At 44.1% G+C, this 18,898-nt stretch overlaps 1 long non-coding RNA gene across 1 annotated transcript; it reads right to left on the bottom strand.

Moving 5' to 3' along the window:
• Window positions 1-15,864: 15,864 nt before the first annotated feature.
• Gm33077 lies at window positions 15,865-18,689 on the bottom strand. The gene is made up of 4 exons (XR_383785.2): window positions 18,619-18,689; window positions 18,057-18,165; window positions 16,413-16,498; window positions 15,865-16,105 (listed from the first exon to the last, which is right to left on the bottom strand). It is a non-coding gene; the product is annotated as a predicted gene, 33077 (long non-coding RNA).
• Window positions 18,690-18,898: the final 209 nt, after the last annotated feature.

The raw sequence follows: 18,898 nt of genomic DNA, 5'->3' as shown, positions 1-18,898 counted from the left end.
GAAAATGTGCTCTGGGAAGCCACAGTCAGACGCCCTGGTTTTGATGGAAGGATGATACAGTTGCTTCAGATTCCCTAAAAATGTCACCGAGCTATGAGCATTAAAGGCTGGGTTCCAAGCAGATGATGAGTATTATGGGGCCAACACTTTAGAGATCATTAATATTAAGAACCACTGAATAAATTACACTCCCTCCATAGTATCACTGTTGTTAAAATAATATTAAGTGTCTTTAATGTTGAGAAGTACTTATGAAATAATATTAAGCCAAGATAATAATGACTTTCTCAAAACTGTGAGTGGAGCTCTTGAACATGTAGGCCACATAGGAGAGAGTGGATGCTCTCTTGCCAACTATGGCTGTTTTCTTTATTAGCAAGCACCCCTTCTGCTCCTGACATCTATCAATTTAGCACAAAAGTGAATGAAAATATTTGCTTATTATCCGTTCCCAGTGAAACATCCCTTGAGATGTGTTGAGAGCTAGAGAATTGCCAACAACATGGCTGCCCCGGAAAGGGATCATATCCAATGACATTCTACGTCTAATGACCTGGCTGGAATACAGAAATACTCTAGATTACAGTACAATCTGGTTGGAATACAGACACACCCTTAGTATACACCTTTAACCCCTAACAATGAAGGTAAGGTTAGGCTGTAGAAGGAAGCATCCATTTTGAAAGTGAGGGACAGACAAAATGACACATCAGAGAAAGATTTGCCAGAATGAGTCAGAGACAGGATACACCAACTCACATGAGAATAGAAAAAGAAAAAGAGGTTAGTTAAGAGCAGAGGGGAAAAGAAAATGGTATCTATATATGGAAATTTTACCAGGACAGTTCTGCAGAGACAGGTTTCAGGGAGAATAAGTTAAACATAGGTGAAGACAGAACAAGCCAGAGAATGAGAAGCAGCAGAAGATTAGGAAATACTACCAACGTTAGTGTGAGACCAGACAGAGCAACTTAGGTAGAAGTCAAGAGAGGCCAGATTCAATCAACCAGCCTGGAAGAGTAGATTGTACTGAGAGTAGAAGCTTCAGGCCTAGACCTAGGGATAGTTAGAACAGAGAAAGACACTCTCTGGCCTCAGCCCAAGCTGTGTATTCATACGTGTATCTTAGTTATAGCTCTTATCCCATCCCTTCATCTGAGGAAATAAAAGTCACATTTACACCCTGACATCATGATCATGGAGTGACCCTTTGAAATTGCAAGCAAGCACCCAACTAAGTGCTTTTTTCCATACGCTTCCTTGGTCATGGGGTCTTCTTACATCAATTGAAAGGACAAGCTAGCATGGAACTGAGGATCATGGTCTGATGGGAGAATGTATGCACATGGTTGCCAATACCATTAGTCCTTAAAATTGTACAGCACTATGAGAAATTGCCTCAACATATAATTTATGGTTACAAGGTATGTTTCAGCCCTGTTATATGCAATGAATGGTTTAGAAATCGGTAGCTATTTGGTGTAATATTCAAGGGATGGCCTGAGGAAAGCGATTTGATGGAGACATCCAGCTTAGGATTGAGTGTTTCAAGGTCTCTTACTCTGCATAATGTCTGCCTGTGGCTCTCTCCATCTGTTCCCATCTGCTTCAGGAGGAAGATTCTTTGATGATGGCTGAGCAAGGCACTGATCTATAAGTATAGCAGAATGTTATTAGGAATGATTTTATTGCTACCCTTTTTTTTTCCGGACATAAGTAATCAGTTTTACTGTAGGTCCCTGGGCTATCTAGTCTGAAGTTGTTGGACATCCAAGCAGCAGTGTCTGCGGCTGGCATTCAGGGTCCACCCATGGGATTTATTTTATGTGTACAAACACAGAGAAAGATGGTCTTTTGCTATATCATTGCTAATCTGGGGCTCAAAGTATAGACCTGTTTATGGATAAGCCCTCTAAGTGATGGACATTGAGGAATAGGAGAGAATTAGACAAAGAAGAGAGAGACAGGGAGAGATGAGAGGAGAGAGATGAGGAGGGAAGAGGGGGAACAGAAGCTTCTAGCCCTTTAAGCCTTTCCACGTCCACAATACTTTTAGTCCACTTTCCATCTTGAGGATAATACCCAGTAAGCAATGGCGTCTTGGCATCACCAGTGTTTTATGAATTTTTATGTAGGAGTATAAAACTAACCACAAAGATACATCGCTTTTTATAAGCCCATAGGAAGTGAGGCTGGCTGAAGGGAGCAGAAGACCTCAGACAAGTGATTTCAAACCAATTTAAAGCCACACATGTGGCACAGAAGCAGCTAGCCCCTGCCTCAACGCCAGGCTACAGAAGGAGGCCTCTGCACACCAACAGTCAGCACTGGAGTCAGACTGGCTGCAGCCTCCATCCCAGTTTCCCCTCGGTGTCAAGACCAGTCTTCTTGCAGATCAGAGACAAGCCGCCATTTCCCTCCCTGATGGACAGCTGTGCTTGAGAAGAAAAAGTAGGAAAAAAATTGCTGGGCTTTGTTGTCAGCTGAGGTGAACGGAGAGCCACTCTTCCGGAGCTGCTGAATGTTGCCCAGCTGACGCACCGGTTGCCATGGTACCCGAGTGCACTTTGCCATTGCTGAAGAAATCTCTGCACCTGTACCTGCAAATGCCACTGACAGGAAGCTTATTGTGGTGATTAAAATAGTTAGTCATGAATAAGCAGCACTGGGAACATCGTGCTGGCCAGGAATGCGGTGTCTCCATAGGTCAAACAGAAACGCTAGGAGCGTGCTTCAGCAGTAGTTCAAAGTCATTGAGAAGCCTTTACTGAGAGGCACTAATTTGAAAATCTCAGAGAATGTATGGTGTGTGTGTGTGTGTTTCTGTTTATCTCTGTGTCTGTCTGTCTGTCTCTATCTCTGTATGTTTGTCTGTGTATATGTGTGTTTCTGTTTCTTTGTGTATGTCTGTCTACCTGTATGCATGTTTCTGTGTCTGAGGGCCTGTGTGTGTGTGTGTATTCTAGTTTCCCTAGGTACATGCACACATGTGCATACCCACCCCACACATGTGTACCTGCATGTACATACATAAAAGATAACATGACAATAGCAAACACTATGTGCCAAGTGCTTCTAAGTGCTTTGCTTATTTAACTTTGTTCTCTGAAGGGCTTATAAACACTGTCTCTGTTTTGAGACAAGGATGCTGACTGCCTTAGTTAGGGTTTTACTGCTGTGAACAGCCACCATGACCAAGGTAACTCTTATAAACGACAGCATTTAATTGGAGCTGGCTTACCGGTTCTGAGGTTCAGTCCATTATCATCATGGTGGGAACATGGTAGCATCCAGGCAGATATGGGGTTAGAAGAGTTTGAGAGTGCTACATCTTTATCCAAAGGCAGACAGGGGAAGACAAGCTTCCTGCCAGCTAGCTGGAGGGTCTTCAAGCCACGCCCATAGTGACACACTTCCTCTGAGAAGGCCACACCCACTCTAACAATGTCATACCTCTTAATTGTGCCAGTCCCGGGGGCAAGCATATTCAAACCACCACATATCATTCCCTGGCCCTCATAGGTTTGTTCAAACACATGAGTCTATGGTAGCCATACCTAGTCATAGCATAATAAAAAATACATTTAGTCCAACTTCAAAAGTTCCATAGTCTATAACAGTCTCAACAATGTTAAAAGTCCAAAATTTATAGTCTTTTCTGAGATTCATCCAATCACTTAACTGTATTCCCCTATAAAATCAAATTTCCAGAGAGGAAACCAGGAAAGTGGATAGCATTTGAAATGTAAATGAAGAAAACATCTAATTAAAAAAAAGTAGATCGCATACCTTATACATCACAGGATATACAACATGTCATAGTGAGGAAAATACTGGACCAAACAAAACCAAAACCAGCTGGGCAAACTCCAAACTCTGCATCTTCATGCCTGATGTCAAAGTGCCCTTCAGATCTCCAACTTCTTTCATCTTTGTTGACTTCAGCACAATGCTCTCTGGCTAGTTCCACTCCCTGTTAGCAGCTTTCCTCCGCCAATATCCCATGGTTCTAGCATCTCAAACATCTTTGGATCTCCAAGGCAACTTCAGCCTCATAGCTTCTTATTCCAATGTCTGGGATCCACACACAATCTTCTGGGCTTCTCAAACAGGCTTGGGCTTGGGTTACTTTTCCTGCTCTACCCTCTGTAGCACTTTAGGCTCTAGTTGACTCCACTCTACTGCTGCTGCTCTTGGTGGTCATCCTATGGTTCTGGCATCTCCAATACTATAGGGTCTTCCACTGCAACTAACGTTCAGCAATAGCCTCTCATCGGCTGTCTTCATGGTGCCAAGCCTCAACTTCTTTGCATGATACTTTCAGTCCCGGGCCATCAACTGCAACTGAGGCTGCACCTTCACCAATGGCTTTCCATGGCCTCTCACAGTGCTAAACCTCAGTTACTCTCCATGACCCCTTCATGCCCACAAACTCAGAACCAGGTGGGTGACTCTTATATATTATCAAGTCTAGCTGCAGCATGAGATACAACCTTGGCTATCTCTGGAACACAGCTTCTTTGTGATCTCTGAAATCTCCCCAGTTTTCACCTCAGTGATCCTGGTTTCTTCTTAACCACTGCTAATTCCTTAGCTCCAGCTAACCAACATCAATTGTCCCAGAAATCCCTTCTATTCTGGACTCTAAAGCCAGAGCCACATGGATGAAGCTGCTGAGTTCTGCTGCTTCCTGGAGATAGAACATGGCCCCCTTGTTCTAGTACATTATCCCCAGCTTTCTGTTTTCCAACTCCTTCACTGCCTAAGCTTGGCTGTCCTAAAGCCAAGCTTAATCTGTCCATTGACCTTGAACTCAGAGATCTGCATGGCTCTGTCTCCTGAATGCTGGGATCGAAGACATGTACTACCACACCTGGACTAAAGCTTTTCTTCATCTAGAACTTGTTCTGTCATAGGCTGGCCTTGAACTCAGAGATCTGCTTGCATTTGTCTCCTGGGATTAAAGGTGTGCACCACCATGCCTGGGTCCATTCCTACTAGGCTAGCTTTCCATTGACTTCATTCCACAAGACTGGGATCAAAAGCCTGGGTCTTCCAGCCTCAATGTCTGGATCGCAACCATTTCTGGATTGTAATTCATTCCAGGTTAAAAGTCCAAACTATTTCTTGTCCAAGTGCAAACACAAATAAGCTTAGCTGAACGGGATCTTTCCCTAAGGTCACCACTTCCTTAGTCTCTTCACCTCCCTGAACACAGGATTCAGCCCCATTGCATGTACTAGCACTCCCTAATTACTCGAACCATATATATATATATATATATATATACATACATATATACACATGTTCTTTTTAAGCTTGCTATGCTTGATCAGAATGCTCTTAGTGAGAGTAAATCAGAGGAGAAAGTGTGTGCTAGGCTTTTTTGAGATATCTTTTGTCAATGCAGTTAATGTAAATCTCTTTGCCTTAGCCTCAGGTAGACTCTTCAGACACGGGCCAAAAAGCAGCCATGTATTTCACCAAATTCTCACAAAACAGTGTCTAGGCCACATACTGAAATTCTTCTCCTCTGAAACATCTTGGGTCAGGTCTGCACAATTCAAATCATAATCAGCAACAAAGTCTTCCATATTCTTACTAGGATGAGCCATCCAGCCCCACTTAAAGCATTCTACTGTTTTCTAAAGTCTCATAATCTCGGGTATACTAAGTTTCTGGGCTAATATCCACTTATCAGTGAGTACATATCATTTGAGTTCTTTTGTGATTGTGTTACCTCACTCAGGATGATGCCCTCCAGGTCCATCCATTTGCCTAGGAATTTCATAAATTCATTCTTTTTAATAGCTGAGTAGTACTCCATTGTGTAAATGTACCACATTTTTTGTATCCATTCCTCTGTTGAGGGGCATCTGGGTTCTTTCCAGCTTCTGGCTATTATAAATAAGGCTGCTATGAACATAGTGGAGCATGTGCCCTTCTTACCAGTTGGGACATCTTCTGGATATATGCCCAGGAGAGGTATTGCGGAATCCTCCAGTAGTACTATGTCCAATTTTCTGAGGAACCGCCAGACTGATTTCCAGAGTGGTTGTACAAGCTTGCAATCCCACCAACAATGAAGGAGTGTTCCTCTTTCTCCACATCCTTGCCAGCATCTGCTGTCACCTGAATTTTTGATCTTAGCCATTCTGACTGGTGTGAGATGGAATCTCAGGGTTGTTTTGATTTGCATTTCTCTGATGATTAAGGATGCTGAGCATTTTTTCAGGTGCTTCTCAGCCATTCGATATTCCTCGGGTGAGAATTCTTTGTTTAGCTCTGAGCCCCATTTTTTAATGGGGTTATTTGATTTTTCTGGAGTCCACCTTCTTATACCCGAGATATAAGATACAATTTGCAAAACACATGAAACTGAAGAAGAACGAAGACCAAAGTGTGGACACTTTGCTCCTTCTTAGAATTGGAAACAATCACCCATGGAAGGAGTTACAGAGACAAAGTTTGGAGCTGAGACCAAAGGATGGACCATCTAGAGTCTGCCATATCCAGAGATCCATCCCATAATTAGCCTCCAAATGATGACACCATTGCATACACTAGCAAGATTTTGCTGAAAGGACCCTGATATAGCCGTCTCTTGTGAGACTAGGCCGGGGCCTAGCAAACACAGAAGTGGATGCTCACAGTCAGCTATTGGATGGAGCATAGGGCCCCTAATGGAGGAGCTAGAGAAAGTATCCAAGGAGCTAAAGAGATCTGCAACCCTATAGGTGCAACAACATTATGAACTAACCAGTACCCCGGAGCTCTTGACTCTAGCTGCATATGTATCAAAAGATGGCCTAGTCGGCCATCACTGGAAAGAGAGGCCCATTGGACACGCAAACTGTATATGCCCCAGTACAGGGGAATGCCAGGGCCAAAAAATGGGAATGGGTGGGTAGGGAAGTGGGGGGGGGTATGGGGAACTTTTGGGATAGCATTCTAAATGTAATTGAGTATAATACGTAATAATAAAAATATTAAAAAAAATAAAGTCTCATAATCAGTACTCCTCCAAACAAAAGCATGGTCAGGCCTGTCACGACAATACTCCAGTCCCTGGTGCTAACTTCTGTCTTAGGGGTTTACCGCTGTGAACAAGGCAGTCCTTATAAAGGACAAAATTTAATTGGGGCTGGATTACAGGTTCTGAGATTCAGTCTATTATCATCATGACGTGAAGCATGGCAGGAGGAGCTGAGAATTCTATATCTTGTTCTGAAGGCAAACAGGAGAAAACTGGCATCCAGAGAGCTAGGAAGAGGGCCTCTAAGCCCACCCATACAGTGACACATTTCCTCTAACAAGGCTACACCTACTTTAACAAGGCCACACTTCCTAATGGTGCCATTCCCTATAAGTCTAAGGGGGCCATTTTCATTCAAACCACCACACTGACACAGAGTAGTGAAGCAACATCTCCCAGGTTCCACAGCCTGCAGTGGACAGACTTGGAATTTAATTCCAAGCATGTGCTATAAAGCACTATGTTGGTAAGGTCATTTATTGATTTGAAGGGCAAAATGTTGGCTCATACGAAGTTTAGAAGTCAAATTTGACTATTCTTTAGGTAAATCTCACATCCTCTCTGATTTGAATATGTCATTCTTGTCTAAGGAATATTAGATAAACAGGCTTACTTTTAGCCTCCTTCAGAGGAAGGGTTTCCCAAACCAAATATGACTTAATATAAAACTTCAAACTGCAGAGTTTCTACACACTATCATAAGGTACTTCCTGGATTCTTCCAGACTTTTCGCAACCCTTACTACATAGGATCACACGGTGCAGTTCACAGGAGATCAGGGAAGATGCGTTTTCTTATGGATCTGAGTGTGCTTTTATACTTACCCATCCATTTTCTCATTGTACACAATGTGACTATTTCCTTATGACTGGTCTGATCACAGGTCAAAACTTGTTCTATAACTGTAAGCTCTTAGGTCAACATCTGGCCAGTTGTGACAGCAAGCACTTTCAGGCTGTAATCTGATGAGGGTGACAGGAAGAAAGAACCTCGGCAAGGCTCTTGGTGACATCTGTAGAGTGTTTAAGTGCATCCTGATTCAGCAATGCAAGGCTCTGGGCAGAGTGGGAAGTGGGACAGGTTCTCCCTATAGGATAGGATGAGAAGTGAGCTCCATCCACATGGGTATGTGCAGACTAAGGTCTTAGAGCTCTGGTCCTGGTTTCACAGGACATCTGGGATACTTGGAGAAAATGCAGGAAAGAGAGACACAAATCTAACACAGCTTTGAAATATAGCAGACGAGGGCCAATCACAAGGACTAAGATGATTCATAAATGAAGAAAAAGGTTGCAGATGCCTCAACATCTGTGAAAAGTACCTACAAAAAAACATGGGAACCAGGTGTGATGGTGTGTGCCTGTAATCACTGGCCAGGTGTGATGGTGTGAGGGAGTACTTCCCATGCACCCCGTCCCCAGCCATTGTCTGTCTTCTTCACAGTTCCTTCTCAATGGTGGGTCTCTGTTTGTTATCTTTAAGTCAAAAGGCTGTCTCAGGAAAGCAGTTTGGGAAAAGCAAACTGCAATTCGTGAATTCAGCACATAATGGGCTTCCAAGTACTACCAACAATTCCACTCACCCCATGTAACCATCAGAAGAAAATATTCTCTCCATTTTGGCCGTATTGTGTTTACAGAGAAGGGACCACATACTCAGTGCGATCTTATTCAGCGTCAGAAGTTTGTAAATACAGCTTCAGTTCTGAAGGGCTCTTCTTCCCACGTACCTGCAGAGTTACTGACCCAAGCACCAGTGTGCGTACACGCCACACCATTCTAAGCAGGACACTCCCATTGCACTTGTGCATGGAGGCTTTCTGGTGGCAGGTGACTTGATTTCTATTTTACTTTGGCAATTACAGATTGGCCACCAGGACATCACTGTCACTACAGCAAGGCCACCCCCAACCCCCCCAAAAAACCTCCCCAAAAAAACCCCAAACCAAAACAACAACAACAAAACAAAACAAACCAACCAACCAAACAAAAACCAACAACAACAACAACAAAAAAAAACACAAGGGAATTAGGGAAGAGGAAATGCTTAGAAAAATGAATCAAAATGGGAGGTGAGATGAGCAATGGTGGTGCCAAGCCATGCCATCCCTCTTATCATTGTGATGGTTAAATCTGAATGGCCAATCTGGCTCAGCAGGTGGAGTCTTGATACCCTGGGGTCTACACATGGCAGTTTACCCTTCTTAGTTTAACTCTTACTAGTTACTTTAGCCCAAAGATTTCATTACACTGGATAATATCCTAGGATGACATGATTACACTGGATAATTGTTGGGTGCAGGATATGGGAAATTAAAGGGGTGAGAGAGACCCTCATCCTGCCGGAGCTCCGGGAGACTGCTGTGGGACCCCATGGAACTGCCACAGGATAGGTATCCACAGGCCACAGAATCCCGCTCCAGGGGGTGGGGAAGGTGCAGTCTCAGCTCTTACTCTCAGGTGTGGGATAGCTCTGGCAGCTTGTGGCTAAGACTAAGACTAGACTAAAAACTAAGACTAAGAGAAGACTAGACTAAAACCAAGACAGGACACGACTAGACTAGACAAGACTAAGACCAGACTAAAACCAAGACTGGACTAGAGAGTCTGGCTAGCTCAGGTGGCTGGCTTCGCAGGTAGCTTGGTTTGGCTGGTGGCTGTGGCTGGAGCACAGGGAGGCCTCCCGGCGGGAGCTTAGACACACAGCTCATTAGAGGAAAGCCTGCTCCATTACTTAGCATGGTGGATCCTGATGAGCAAAGATGGTCCATGGTTTTAAGATGTTTATTGTAGAAAGGGAGGGGGAAGGAGAGGGGAAAGGGGAGGGAGAGGGAAAAGGGGAGGGGGAGGGAGGGAGACCCTTTATGTAGCATCTGTCTCCCATCTACCTATCTCTATCTATTATCTATCTATATATCATCTATCTATCTATCTATCTATCTATCTATCTATCTATCTATCTATCTATCTATTATCTATCATCTATCCATTAATTTATTGTATATTACCTACTTACATACAGAGAGACATTCATATTAAGGAATTAACAATTAGCTTACATGACTGGGGAGCCGAGACTGAGAAATTTATGTCTCATCTAAAGTTAGTCAGCAGGCAGAATTCTTTTTTTCTTGTGGAAGATCTCATGTTTTCCCTTAAATCCTCTAACAAGCTATATACTTCTTACCCCATTGTGAAACGTCTGTTCTTTGCTCTATGATATTCTGCTGTGGTAGCCTGAGATGGCAAAGGTGATGACGCTGGTGAAGACCATATCTTTGCTAAGATGAAAATGATTTCACAAGTACAGATGGGTGTGTATGAGTGTAAACATTCACGTACACACACAATGAGATGTGAGGGTGGGCATGCATGCACACACATACACTCGTGATTACACACACACATACACACACACACACACACACACACACACACACACACACACACACACTCATGATCTCATTTTCCAGCACACACAGAGCCCTTTCAGCAGAACTATGCATTTGTTTCTTTCTGGGCATCTTTTGCTGCCTCTTATTTGACTGCGGAACTCTAGCTGGCAGTTGTCAATATATTCTTAAAGACAAGTGTTTGGATCAATCCATACATCCACAGCAACACAAAGTTGTATTGCTTGGAGTGAGCTACATGATTTTTCTGTCTGTCCATTTTCTTCTAGGGGATGAGAGGGTATTTGTTAGGCTCTGAGCACAAGGGAAGATGAGAGGCCCACATGTAATATCCGTTGGGTACAATTTATATTTTAAATATCATAATTGCAGCCTTTCCAGATCATTATTTTTTAATGTAGTGAAGTGCAATTCATTAGCGAGGTGCTGAAAATAGCGGTGGCATTTGCATCAGGGCAGAGCGGTGCAATCAGCAGGCTATGAGCCCACATGGCTCAGTTTGGTGTGGCCATGGTACAGTCACGAGTTCTGCCACGCGTACAGGCAGCAAGAGAGCAGGGACTCCACCTGTGAGGAGCTGCATTCCCCGTGACTAGGACAGCCATGCTCACTTGCCTAGCCCACTCACCACCCACTCTGTGGCTACCAGTCCTATGTCTGACCTCTGAGATGGCCAGAAGGCGCTTCATTTGTGTTTATCTTGTTTGTAAGATTCTTATTGTATGCATAGAAAAAGTCATGATTTTTTCTTCCTCTTGCTTGCTAATATTTTTTCCATGTCTCATTTTTTTATTAGATATTTTCTTCATTTACAATTCAAATGCTATCCCAAAAGTCCCTTATACCCTCCCCCCACCCTGCTCTCCAATCCACCCTCTCACACTTCCTGGTCCTGGTATTCCCCTGTATTGGGGCATATAATCTTTGTAAGACCAAGGGCCTCTCTTCTGAAACTCAAGAAGAAGGAATACCAAAGTGTGGATACTTCGTCCCTTCTTAGAATGGGGAACAAAATACCCATATAAGGAGTTACAGAGACAAAGTTTGGAGATGAGACAGAAGGTAGGACCATCCAGAGACTGCCCCATTTGGGGATCCATACCATAATCAACCACTGAACGCAGACACAATTTCATATGCCAGCAAGATTTTGCTGACAGGACCCTGATATAGCTGACTCTAGTGAGGCTATGCCAGTGCCTGGCAAATACAGAAGTGGATGCTCACAGTCATCTATTGGATGGAACACATGGCCCCCGATGGAGGAGCTAGAGAAAGTACCCAAGGAGCTGAAGGGGTCTGTAGCCCTATAGGAGGAACAGCAATATGAACTAACCAGTACTCCCTGAGCTCCTGTCTCTAGCTGCATATGTAGCAGAAAAGGTCTTTGTTCTGTCCTGTTGGCCTTGGTGGATAGATGTAGATCACAGGTTTGGAGAGATAATATGAAGGCCCAGGACACAGTCACAGTGGCACTTCCTCTGGCTCTCTGCCACTTTTCTCTATCTTCGATTGGCACCCCCCCCCCCGTGTTGCTGTTCCCCACCCCCCACCCTCATCTGCCCCCTTCTGTCTCTTGCTCTGTTCCTCCCCTCTCCTTTCTTGTTGCTGCCGTTTCATCTACATTTGTCTTCTTCAGACTGAAATTCAGCATGGGACCTCTGTGCTCTAGTTGTGCAAGAACATGACGCCGTAGAATCTAAGCCCAGCTGTGACATTGCCCTTTATGGAGCTGTGATGGTTTGGATATGTTCAGCCCCATTGGAGTAGGTGTGTCACTATGGGTGTGAGTTTTAATACCCCTTTGCTAGCTGCCTGGAAGCCAGTATTCTGTTAGCATCCTCCAGATGAAGATGTAGAACTCTCAGCTCCTCCAGCACCATGCCTGCCTGGATGCTGCTGTGTTCCTGCCTTGATGATAATGGACTGAACCTCTGAACCTGTAAGCCAGCCCCCAATTAAATGCTGTACTTTATAAGACTTGCCTTGGTCATGGTGTCTGTTCACAGCAGTAAAAACCTAATAAAGACAGGAGTCCTTGGCTGCACATGGGACAGAGTTTGTGACCCACTAGTGTTTTTCCACGTTGGGGCTCACAGAAGGGCTCACCATGTAGCTGGGGTCCTTCATTCCAGCCAGTGCTCTGCCATCATACACATCACGCACTCTTAGCTTCCCTGGGCTCCTGTGGCTCCCCCTTGGCATCTGTGTAAGGCCATGCCTTGGGAAAGCCCTTCTGTCCTCAGTAGCACGAGCAGAGCTTATTCCCAGTCTTATCTCCCCACTTGTCTTTATTTTCCTAAAGAACATGTAGCAGTTTTTAGAACTCTAAGTTTGTATGCCCAGGGTTATGATTCAGAGAGAAGCTTTAGAAGACAGGAGGATGGTCCTTCCCTCTCATCCTTTGGCGCTCCTTGAGCTACTTTTCTTCTAAGTCATCAATTACGGATAAGTTATCTCAAAGGGGGCTTAGGAATATGGCAAGCATCTGACCTCTTACGATTTTAATCTTTAAGACTCATTTTGATGCTTTTATATAACTATCATCATCATCATCGAGGGCCAGAAGAAGGACAATTACTAAGTCAGGTGATAGAAGAGCACACTAAAGGTCTTAGTCTGAACTTCTGGGGTCAAAGGGTGGACTCTGGCATCAGACAGCTGCCTGCAGTGGTGCTGTGACTGATAAGAGTCAGGGTAACAGAACACGGGACTATTCCAGCTAGAAAAAGAGAGGAAGAGCAGAAAACACAGGAGCTGGAACAGCTTGAAAGCACTGAGGAGGAAGCAGCTTGTGACCCCAGCTCTGGCTTTGGCAGGGGAAGCTGAAGCCACACCTGCAAGGTTAGCCAGGCAGTGCTAGTGAAAATAGACCCAAGCCCACTGCTCTCACAAGCCTCGGCTCCAGCGTGATAGTGAGTTGTATCAGCTTTGGAGAAGAAATGGGTTCTCTCAGGTTCTGTTTCTTGAAGTTCTACAACTAGATGCCTTCTTGAGGTGTGTGTGTGGGGGGGGGGGCGAGAAGTGTGATGTCTGGGAGCCTAATAACAAAGGATAACTAGAGATTAGGTTATTTGGAGCCTTACTGCCACAGTGATTGGGTGGGAGATGTCAGGGTGAGGGGTATGGCAGACATGGAGCCCCTTAGAAACCTACCCAACTGCAAAAACCTGATGTTAGAGCAAACGCAGACTCTTCAACAAATCATATCCTTGTTTCTCACACCTGACAAAAGTCTGCTTCCAAAATGTAGCAAAGACCTTCATGAAAAAAATCCCAAAACTGAAACCACTAGAGAAAAAAAATTTAAGATATATGCACAGGTGAGGCTTTTTGAATACTATTCCCATAGCCCAGGGCAGGAAAACAAAAACTGACAAATGGGATTGCATAAAATGAAAAGCCGGTCTACACAGAAGTACAAAAAAAAAAAAAACAAAAACAAAAACAAACAAACAAAACAAAACCCACACAGAAAAACAAAACACAACAAAACAAAGATTAGTACATAAAGGGACAAACTGCTGCAGGGCAGGAGATCTTTGTAAGATCTTAGAGATTAATACCAACAATCTGTAAAGAACTCAAAGGAAAAAAATCAGCACCACCACAACAAACTATCCAGCAAACAGATGTGAAGCTGGGGAGATGGCTGGGATGGTAAAGTACTTGCCTTGCAAGCCTGAGGACCACGTTTAATCCCAGCACCCATGTAAAATCATAGCGTGTGATGACAACCTTGTAATTCCTGCACTGCACTGTAGAGACAGAGACAGGGGACCCCTGGGGCTCAATGGTCAGCCTTCTCACCTGATGGGTAAGCTTCAAACTAATGACAGATCCTGGCTCAAAGAAGGTGGACTGTGCTCCCGAGAATCACGCTTGAATTTGTCCTCAGAGCTCCATGTGCACATCTATATACGTGTGCACACACATCTACACACGTCCATAGAAACAGGAAAACAATTGGGACAGATCATTCTCAGAAGCACCAATGCCATCCAGTGAATGCAAGCATTTCATCATCTTTAGGGCAGTGCATATCAGATACAGATTAGAATTGAAGCTTGTTCTGCTCAGCCTGGATTTCAACAAGAAAACAAATAAAAAATGTGGGGAGGGGGCAGGATTGGGCTAGGAAGTGAGCCTTATAACTGCTGGTGGCAATGCGATCTAGTGGAGCCATTATGAAAACCAGTGTGGAGGACCCTAGAAAAAAGAATCATAGCAAAGACCTAAAATATAGTTACCATATGGCCAGCTTTATCAACTCTGGATATATATTCTAAGTGAGAGAAGTCAGCACACAGAGCTGCCTACACTCACGTTCACTCTCCACAATAGCCAAGCTAGGAGTCCATCACAGGTGAGTGAGGATATGTGTCATATACACAGTGGGATTTTATTTAATCTTAGACAAGAATGAAGTTCTGCCTTTTGTATAATCTGCCAAATTCGTAGTACTCATAAGCAACACAAACACACAAGCTAGATTCAGAAACAGAGATAGTCCTTTTTTTCTCTCACATATGGAATCTAGATGTAAAGTGTGTGTGTGTGTGTGTGTGTGTGTGTGTGTGTGTGTGTGTGTGTGACATAGAAGTAGCAAGAGAACCTTGTAGGGGAGGAAGGGGTATAACAGGAGTGGGATGTGAGATATGAGGGGCAATTCCCAGGTATAAAGCACACCATGGGAATATGTGAAAATGTCAGGCAGAACACTATTTTGTACTAAGAATTACAGTAAAAAATGAAAAAGACAAAAACAACCCCCAAATGGGCTTGGTGGCCACACTTTTAATCCCAGCACTGGGGAGGCAGAGGCAGTCTACAAGAGGCCAGTTTGGTCTGTAGAGCAAGTCCCATGACACAGAGAAACAAAAACAAAACAAATAAAAAAAACCCTGCCACCCCCTCCAAACCATCCATCCAATCAACGAACCAAGCAACCAAACAACCTAAAAACAAACAAAAACAAAACAAGAAAGAAAATAAAAAAACAAAAACAAAAACCCTGTTCTGTTCTTATTTTTGCCTTAATTTTTAAGGTGGCAATTGATTGTTATGTGTGTCTGTCTCTTTCCATTTTATAACAGTAGGTAAATGATGTAGAAGTCGACTTTAAGACATAAAGCCAGTGTGGACACTGGTGTGCTTAACAGAGCCAGTCTTCATTACCTAAGTACCAGCCCTTAAATTTGTAGTTTAAGTTAAGAGTTAAGCCATTATCTTAACTCTTCTGCAGCAACATTTGTCTAGTTCCCCCCATTGGCCTACACTTATGCACCTGTAGTTAAAAAGAGAAATTACAATGTTTTGTTTTTCAGTAAGTTTTTTCTTTAAAATACTCATGATTTAAAATACCTGGAGCCTCGTCACCATAGGTACACCTACAAGGATCAAGAACCAGGGCCCAGAAGGGAGAAGAAAGATTGTAATTGTGTCATCTCCAGAGATTAGGAGGTATACACACAATGTCTCACCAACGTAACTACCCAGGCATCAGCTAAGCCAGGACAACCACAGCAGGCATGCTGACATGGAAGGGTGAAGCTCACGCAGCCTCAGTCGTGCACAGAGGCACGCTGAGAGCAAGAGCGATAGTCCTCTTCAGGGAAGAGCCCAGCAAGTGGTTGTCCAGAGCCAAACGGTCATTCCTGAAACAATATATACAGGTAACATTATACAGACTGAGCAGGCTGTACTTACATATGTGTGAATATGTATTTATGTTATTACATATGCTCATGTAACAATAATAAATACAAACAGGTTGGAAGGAGAGCAGGGAGGGGGTCTAGGGGAGGGCTTAGAGGGAGGAGAGGAGAGGGGAAATGATGTAATTATAATCATGAAAACTAAAATAAATAATTAAAAAGCAATCACATCCACAACCACAATAGCAAAATCATAGTAGCTATGATAATAACTTGCTGCTGGGAGTCTGACTCCTCCTTTCCTTACTTTAGTTTTAGATACATCAGAGCCATCGTTTCTCCTCCTCCTTTGGAGTCTGATCTCTCTGGAGTTTTGAAGGAATATTTCAGAAGCTGCAGGTAGAAAGGGTTTTAACTTTAATTAGAATTGATGCCAGGACTCCGTGTAGCCCACATGTACTTGGTTTGGGAAATGCTCTGCTATCAGCTGAAGTGGGACACAGCTAATAGAAGAGCCTGTTCCCTTCTGAAAAGGCTCTGACTCAGTCAATAAATGAACTATGAAGTGGCCAAACTCATCTCAGGGCTGAGTTCCCGGTGTGCCCAGCAGGAAGGAGCAGCTCACTCACTGCTAAGTCTTCATGTGTCTCTTATGCACAAGGAGCCCCACGCTCCTCACGTGCTGACAGGAGACTCAGAGGTCACTCGCAGCCTGGGGACCAGACACAGGCTGGGCACTCTATCTAAGTCCTCTCTATCTTCTCTTTCCAAATGACACATCTTGTCCAAATTAAAGGATCCAGTTTCTCACAGACATCCAACCTAGAGGCTCAGCTGCACTGGCTCTGGCCTTTCTGTGATGGTCTCTTCTTGTGACACCACACACTCAGCAAGTTCTCCCCCTGGCCTCTCACTAAGGGCCCTGGGTCTCTCCCCCATACCAGCCTTCCAGCAGGCCTTTACACTTCCTTCCTTCCTTCCTTCCTTCCTTCCTTCCTTCCTTCCTTCCTTCCTTCCTCCCTCCTCCCTCCCTCCCTTCTTTCCTTCCTTCCTTCTTTCCTTCCTTCCTTCTTTCCTTCCTTCCTTCTTTCCTTCTCTTTCTTCCTTCTCTTCTCTCTCTTTCTTCTTTCTTTCTTTCTTTCTTTCTTTCTTTCTTTCTCTCTCTCTCTCTCTCTCTCTCTCTCTCTCTCTCTTTCTTTCTTTCTTTCTTTCTTATTCTTGCTGTTTCCCCTGTGGTTCTTGATAAGGGAACAAGAGCTCTGCTCTGCCTAGACTGAGCAATTTCTTAGGATGTAGGACCTACAGTGTTAACATAACACCAATGTAGGTAAACCAATGTAGTTACCAATGTAGGTAAACTACACCAATGTAGTCATTCACGCCACCTGTAAGTGCCTTTCACGTCTGAGGTGGAGATGACTGGGCCATGCAGCAAAGGAAGCTGGGAGTATATGCGTTATTTCTCATCTTATAGGTAGACATTGGGTTCGATTGATAAGGGGTATAGGACTCAGATTTAGCAGGGAGATTGGGATCTAGGTGAAAGCTTAGCGACCAATATTACTACGAATTGGATAAAACGGCATTCTCTCTGAGGGCTGTTTGCTGGAGACTGGATTCCCAGTGTAATGATTGAAAGAAGGGGAGACCTTAATAGTGAGAGGTGCCTGGTCTGTGACTGCAAAGGAGCCAGCTATCAATGGTCTCATAGTAAGGGGTGGGTCTTGAGAGAGAGTAGCATAGTCTCTCCAAGAGCAAGTGGTTATAAAAGAGGAAGTCTGCCACTCCACAGTCTGCTGTTTCCCCTTCAGCCATGGAATCTTTCTTGTCAGGTGACCCTCTCCTTCATGATGATGCAGCCAGAGGGCCCTCATGAGAGGCTGCCCCACTGTGTCAGACAGATTTTGGTCAGGTTAATAAATACATAAGACAATCTGTAAAGAGAAAGGACCTGTGTTGGCTTGTGGTATTGAGGATTTCAGTCCGTGATTGATTGCTCTTGCTGATGGCTCAGTGCTGAGGTAGTACTTCAGGATGGAACAAAACCACCCACCACATGGCTGGAAATCAGAAGAAAGGGGACAAGGCTGAGGCCCCACTACCTCTTTCAGGGTCATGTACCTAATGACCCAAGGGCATCCCATGCAGGCCCTCATTCCAAAAGCCACGCCCCTCTCAATGGTTCCGGGCATTGAGGAACAAGCACCAACACAAGTTATCAAAGCCATAGCATCTCTCCTGGACTTTGAAAACCAGAACAACCTCTCTTCTTTATAAATGATTCACCTCTGGCTATTTGTTGTAATGGGCATAACCAAACTAAGACAAATAACCTTCATACAGTCTGTATCCCATCTCTATGATACAGAGCATGTTCTATCAAGCCTTCAATATACTCTTAAACATGATCTCTCTTCTTAAAGAGATAGTCTAAACATTTAGGTGTTGCTGACCACAAGTCAGCCTCCTGCTCCAGACTCACTTCCAACTCCTCTCAACCCACACTCTCCCACCTGCCTCGGGGCACCTCTTTGCTGTTCATTACTCTTGCTTTGGACTAAGCTTCCTACTTTGTCATGACTGCCCTACTCATCCAATGTTAATCATCACAGTTCCCTCCATGACACCTGAATGGTCATGCACAGCCACACCTACTTATGCTGTGTCTTCAGTATTTCCCAGGCTGTGTTTTTATATCATCAATGCTTCAGAGGCCAGATAAGGGAAGACTGTGATCTTTCCCAGGAGAGGTGGAGAAGTCTGACATAGTATAGTAGAGTACACCATAGCTAC

This window comes from Mus musculus, chromosome 14 (assembly GCF_000001635.26).
Source record: "Mus musculus strain C57BL/6J chromosome 14, GRCm38.p6 C57BL/6J".
NCBI lineage: Eukaryota > Metazoa > Chordata > Mammalia > Rodentia > Muridae > Mus > Mus musculus.
This window is presented reverse-complemented; position numbering and strand designations above follow the sequence as displayed.